The sequence below is a fragment of the Psammomys obesus genome, unplaced genomic scaffold (assembly GCF_907164565.1).
Source record: "Psammomys obesus unplaced genomic scaffold, mPsaObe1.curated_primary_1811, whole genome shotgun sequence".
Classification (NCBI taxonomy): domain Eukaryota; kingdom Metazoa; phylum Chordata; class Mammalia; order Rodentia; family Muridae; genus Psammomys; species Psammomys obesus.
Genome location: NW_026591598.1, coordinates 1,555,670 through 1,562,637, shown reverse-complemented (window position 1 = coordinate 1,562,637; position 6,968 = coordinate 1,555,670).

The following is a 6,968-nucleotide window of genomic DNA, read 5'->3' as shown; positions in this document are numbered from 1 at the left end:
TCGCAGGGGCCTCTCTTGATCGTGGTGACGCTCTTTGAGATGTCCCCTTTCTCTTTTTATTCCTCGGGCTCCCCATTGCACCTGTGACCCACTTTTTCTGGCCATAGCCCTCAGACTAGAGTGGAACAGAGATTCAAGTCGGGCTGAATTTTTTCCCTCTGGAAATTTGGAATAATGCCTGAAAGACAGCAGCTAACCTGAATACCGCCCCCACAGGGACATCCAGCTTTTGCCACAGATAGCAGATAAATAGAAGATGCTTGTCTATGGGGGCAGAGGGCTGAGGTAATTGGTAGGGAGGAAAAGGAGCAGGTGGGGCCGAGAGGGAGTCCAGCTGGATTCCCGATGGCTTACCAGCCATTGCCCAGTCCCTCTTGTGGACTACTGCCCCGGGGTCAGGGATGTTCCTGGTCTTCTTCTGATACAGCCCTGACATGCTTCAGCTGTCCCAAGATGCACTAAGATGCAGACGTCTATCCTCATTCTACAGACAGAAAGGAGCCTGCTCCTCAGCTCGTGGGAACCACAGAAGGGGAGGAGTGAGAACTTGCCGAGGGACCAGCTTGTTCCAAGGTCAGCCTCCCTCTCCTATTCCTTCTATGTCCGCAGTGCCCAGGCATTCCACAGAGACCAGGTCTGTGGGCACGTGGTGCCCCAACTTCTGGCATCTCTGCTCTAGGCTGGCAAATTCTGCTCCTGCAGGCCCACGAGTTTCAGATCTGCTTACAATCATGACAAGGGTGTCACCTGCCCTCAGAAGCCGTTACTTCTAACCTGGTATCCAGAGATGTTCAGTACCCACCTTGGTAGTCAGGCTTAGAGAATGCCTCAGGACCCTTAACTCTCCCCTAACGATGGCCTGGACATCTGTTGCTGGGGTCTACCCTAGCAGCCCTTCTCTACTGAATGCCATCGGCAGAACCTTCTCTGCCAACTCAGTCCCTAACAGTCCTGGGCACTAACTGTGAACCCAGACTCAGAGGCCTGGTATAGCTATGGAAAAGGGAGTCTGCTCTGAGAGGCCTTGTCTCACCAGCCTCAGAGAATCGATAAAGATGGCAGGGGAGAGCCCAAACGAGGCAGGTCTCATTCCTTCCTTCATACCACAGCTTCTTCCTTCCCTGTCTAGTCATATCTATGTCCCTAGTACCTTCTTTGATGCACAGAACAGGTAAAGGGGACGTTGACTGAATGGCTGTCACTCAATCTTGTACTATGGGTGCTGTGTCCATTCAGTCACCATGGCAACACTCTGAGCAGGACAAGGCTGTTTCATGTGCGAAGGGTTAGGATGGTACAGTGCTCTGGAAACACTCCTGAGTCATAGGTTGACATTTTACCTCAGAGTCTTGATACATGAGAGACTAGAGTGGTTGGCTGGAATGCTGGTTCAGTGGTTAGGGGTCTCCCTGCTTCTCTAAAGGGCCCAAGTTTGATTCCCAGATCCCATATCAGGTGGCTCACAACTATAACTCCAGCACCAGGGCATCTTACATCGATGGCCTCTGTGCACAGCCACACATAATTAAAAAATAATAAATTTTTCAGGGGAAGGGGTGTTTCCAGACAGGGTCTCTCTGTGTAGCCCTGGTTGTCCTGGAACTCACTCTGTAGACCAGGCTGGTTTCAAACTGCCTGCCTCTGCTATCCTGAGTGCTGGGACTAAAGTGTGTGCCACCATCGCCCAGGAAAACAAATCTTTTATTAGTGAAATGTTAGGGAAGTCAATGCCTTCTCTCTGAATCCCAACTTCTTCATTTATAAAATGGGAACGGTCCTAACAGCACTCTGCCTGAGCATCTGGGGGGACTGAGTGCCATGCACTGCACTTCCTGTTTCTATCTTCGCAAACCAAGAACTCAAGTAAGAACTCTCACACTCAGCTGGGCCCGTAACCCCAGCACTCAGGGAGGCAGAGGCAGGTGGATCCCTGTGAGTTCAAGGCCAGCCTGGTCTACAAAGCTAGGACAGCCAAGGCTACACAGAGAAATCGTGTCTCGAAAAACTGAAAACAAACAAACACACAAACAAACAAATCTCCCACTCAGGTATTTCCCACAGCACCTGGCACATGGAGAAACAGTCAGGAAATGCTGGACTATCCAGCCTTGCTCAGGCTCCCAGTGGACTGCAGCTGCACGAATAGACCCAGGACATCCAGGCAGATGAAGCTCCTTGCTGAGCCCAGGTAAGCCACAGCACAGAGCCATGAGTAGGTGGTCCCTGCTTCGAGGAGTAAGGGTACCGTCGTTACACAGCAGAAGCTAGCTGATTTTTAAACCAACAAAGTTATAGGAAGATGGTATGATGGTTTCCATTATCAACTTGACCGAGATCACCCTGGAAACTCACCTCTGGGTGTGTCTCGGAAGGTGTTTGTGGAGAGGTTTATCTGAGGAGGGAAAGCCCATCCTGAGCACTGGTCCCTGTCCCATGTGCTGAGGGCCCATATTGGGCACAAAAGAGGAAGCAAGCAGAGCATTAGGCATGCATCTGTCTCTCTGTTTCCTGGTTGTGGACCCTGGGACTGGTCCATGCTCCATTGCCCCGCCTTCCAGCTGTGATGGGCCTTACCCCTTCTTAGACTGAGACAAAACAGACTCCTCCTTCTTTTAGTTGCTTCTGCCAGGCAGTTTTGTTGTTGTTGTTTGTTTGTTTGTTCAAGACAGGGTTTCTCTGTGTAACCTTGGCTGTCCTGGATTCGCTCTGTAGACCAGGCTGGCCTCAAACTCACAGCTATCTGCCTGCCTCTGCCTCTGCCTCTGCTGGGATGAAAGGTGTGCTACCAGGCAATTTTTACAATAAAGGGAATGATAACTGCCACAGGCCAGGATGGACGGGCCTCAAGGTCAGGTGGGAGCTCTTATCTTTGATTTGTTTTCTGCATATTAACTTCCTCTTTGTCACAGCTGCTTTCCATCTGCACATTTATGCCTTGCAACTTCAGGTAACGGTGAAAGCCCAACTTCATTGTTTATATTCCGTGGCTAACACACCCCTGGGAAGAAACTCAGTGGCCTAACTTAGGTCAAGTACCATCGTGGAAAATTAACCAGTGATGAGCTGAAGCAGGAGCCAAGTGACACACGCCAGGCTCTGCTCTGAGCTTAACTGACTTTAGCTTCATAATGCGACAGGTGGATCAGAGCAGTTATCCTCTCTTCTTAAGAAAATTGAGGCGGGTAGAGCAGAAACAACTTGCCCCAGATCAGGGAGGGAATTGCGGCCCAAATTCTTCCCAAGGCTGCCTGACTCCAGGGCCTGCACCCTTAACAACTGTATTGCTCCACTTTTCTCTCAGACTAGTGTTCTGGGGAGATCCGAAGGGCTGAGGGCTGGGCAGGATGGGACCCTCCACAGGAGGAACTGGACACTAGCCCAGAGATGCGGAGACTGAGAGTTTTTAATCCCACTGCATTCAGATCTCTAAATGACGACACTGGAAGGATCTAGGAACGGTGGGTGGGCAGTGCCAGGAACTGGTTCAATTCAGTGGAAGGAATTTCATCAGTCAGGGAGGTGAAGGCTCAAGGTTACTCAGCAAGTCACTGGCTGGCTGTGATTTTTACCCTCCAGTGAAGGAGTTTTCCTCAGGCTTGCTGTCAACTCCCGGGCTCAAGCTTTATTTCTTCCTCAGTGTGTGGAGAGGAATACTGGGGTGGGGGGGGGAGAGAAATGACACCCTATCTATCTCTCTCCCCAGTCTCCCTAAGGACCATCTCTTACCCAGCAAAAGGGGGCTGTGTGGTCACCTCTAGCCATCTTGTGGTGTGACCATAGCTGCTTCTTCCAGGACTGTGCCAGTTCCCAAAGAGAGAATAGTGTGCTCTCTTGGATGTCCCGCCCAGAGCAGTCCTGGCTGGGCCCATAGGCGGACAGGGGTTTGAGTCCCCCTGCCCCTGGCTTACACTACTAAGAGAGCAGGACTGGGCAGTAAGGAGCCACCAAGGTGCCTCTGGGCATCGAGGTTCTGAGGCTTCTAGGAGCTACTGCCCTCAGGAGGAAATTTCCCAGCTACATCTTAATCATTTTAGTGAAAGAAGAGTAGCAATGGGAGATGCTCTCTGTTTTTCATGCTCTGAGCAAATAGCACCTTGAGGGGAATAAGGAAAACTGGGATGGAATTTTTGTGGGGAAGAAAGTGGCACCTCTCACAAAGTACCAAGGTCTGGGGTCCCCTTCTTGGGAAAAGAGAAAGCGCTCCATACCCCAGTGCATGGAGACCAGGGAAGAAGTCTTGGCTCAGCAGGATGACTCCTGGCTCTTTAATCAAAGCTGTGTGATAAAAATCTAAATGTGACTCATACATACAATTGGAAATGTTCAAGTGGCCACATTTTACTAGATAGGTGTTTTAACCAACTAAGCAATGAAGCCCTACTGGTAGCCGCATTTTAAAAGGAAAAGAGAAATGAGTGAAATGGATTTCAATGGCATGTTTAATTTAACCCCTTTCATCCAAAATAAAATCATTACAATATTTAATTAATTTAAAAATTAATAATAACAACAACTATTATCACTATCACTATCACTATCACTGGCAATCAAACCCGGGACCTTGTGCATGCGAGGAAAGCACTGCTCTACCCAGCCACATTCTGGCCCCAGGATGCAAAGCTATCATGGGTTTTTGTACTAAATCTTGAAGGCTGATATCTGTTTATTACTTACACCACCCTTTTTAAGAACATTTATTTAATTGTGTGTGTCTGTGTGTTTGTGCATTCTCAGATGTGTGGGGGTCAGAGGACAGCTTGCAAGACTTGGCTTTCTCTTTCCACCATGCAGCTCTCAGAGGCTGAATTCAGGTTGTCAGGCTTGGTGGCAGCACCTTTTTACTCACTGAGCCATCTCGCCAGACACTACAGTTTTGATTCCCCACCTGTCATAATACTCATTCACCACACGGGATCAGAGGCTACCATACTGGACAGAGAGATTTTATTTTGTTTTGTTAGAGACGGGGTTTCTCTGTGTAGCCTTGGTTGTCTTGGACTCGCTTTGTAGACCAGGCTGGCCTTGAACTCACAGAGATCTACCTACCTCGGCCTCTCCAAGTGCTGGGATTACAGTCATGCACCATCATGCCCTACTGGACAAAAAGATTTTTAGAGTGTAGATTCTGGACATGAAGGTCCAGATGCCTCAGACTTTCTTACTCTTGAGAGGACTTCAAGGCTATGTGGTCAAGCTTCTTAGGCCCAAGGAAATAATGGCTTTCCTCAAGGAATCTTAGGAAAGTTTATTTCTACAACCCTGTGTCCTGTGTCCCCAGAACACCTTTTCTCCAGCAGCCTCCTGCCAGGGAAGATGGTTTGTTGGCAGCTACCAACACAGTGTTAAATGTTAGAGGGGTGGCAGGGGGCAGTGGAAAGAGGCCGATGGGATTCTGCCCTGGCAGAAGCCCTCTCCTCTGTCTTCTCCTTTGGAAGGAATGCCACTGCCTGGGCACAGAGTTGTCAGGACATTTTGGGGTGACTCTCTAGAGGTGGGCTAATCCCTCTCCCCCATTTGATGACTCTTCTTTCCATGGCTGCTGCTGCTTATAATGAGGTAACCCCTGCTTGGAAGCTACAGGTCCAAAGACAAAAGCTGGGCTTGCTTAGATTTCCTGGGCAAGGGGTCATCCATCACACCTGGGGAAACGGGCAGCTCTTAAGACCAGGGCTTAATATGTACCCCACAAGCTTTCATTAGACACATGGAGGAGGGTGAGGAAAGCCTGTGAAGGAAGGGAACACCGATGAGGCCAGGCCACATGGGGCACCAAGGGTAGAGATAGAGGAGAGGGTAGATGTGTCTTAGGCGCCTGGCTTGTCCCTTCATCTGCAGAATCTCGCTCCCTTTCCCGGCAGTGGTGTGTCCACTCTGCAGAGAGGAAAACGAAAGGTGGGGGAATCTTAGTGACCCTCTAGGTTCAGGGCCCATCTGATCTAATTTCAAAGGCTGATCTTTCTAGGTGTTTATTGACATGTCCTCCTGTGGCTACTGCCAAGAACCCAACAAAGACAAAGTTCTTGGCTGGCACTGTTGTGCTTGGTGGGGGGTCCCCTTCACTGGAATTCCCAGAAAGGCTTCCTGTAGCGGAAGCCACCACTTCGAGGGGCCTGAAACTCGCCCAGTCACACTCCTCTCACTCGCTCTCACTCTACCTAAGGATGGAGGACGTTGTCACAGGCACAGTGTCTTGCTCAGGCCCCTATGGGGACTGGGCAGCTTCAAGCGGTTCTCAGCACCCTGCTCCTGGGCTCTGACTCACGGCAGCTGTGGAAAGCCATGGCCAGACCTGCAGCCTTGACTTTCCCAGCCAGACAATGGGTAGCACCTGTCTGGTTTACTTGCCTGGGCATGTGGCCAGGGAAAAAGCTGAGAACAGCATATCACTAGAGCCTCTCCCTGCTCCCAGGGCCAGGAGTGAGCACGGGGCTCACCCTGCTGCAGGCAGTAGCCTTTGCAGTTCCCAGAAGGTCCAGGCCAGGCTCTTATGTGGCCCAAGTCTCCAGCTCCCGGCACAGGCAGGGCAACCAGTCATCCTGTTCTGCTGGGAATACTGGCTTCAGCACTCCTGGGGTCCCTAGGTGCTGGGTAAACCCCATGGCTGGTTATCTGGACTCTGGCACTGAGCTCATTAGTTGACAGGTAAGAAATAGTGGCTCAGGGCTGGGGAGATGGCTCAGCAGTTATGAGCACTGGTTACTCTTGCAGCGGTCCTGAGTTCAATTCCTGGCAACCGCATGGTGGCTCCCAACCATCTATAATTCCATCTAATTTTCTTTCCCGGTGTGTGTGAAAACAGCACTCATCTAATAAACAAACAAACAAACAAACAAACAAATAAATAGTAGCTCCTCTGTTAAGAGCTCTTGTTGCTCTTGCAAAAGACCTGGGTTCAATTCCCAGCACCCACATGGCAGCTCACAACCATCTGTAACTCTAGTCCCAGGGGATTGGATGCCCTCATGCCC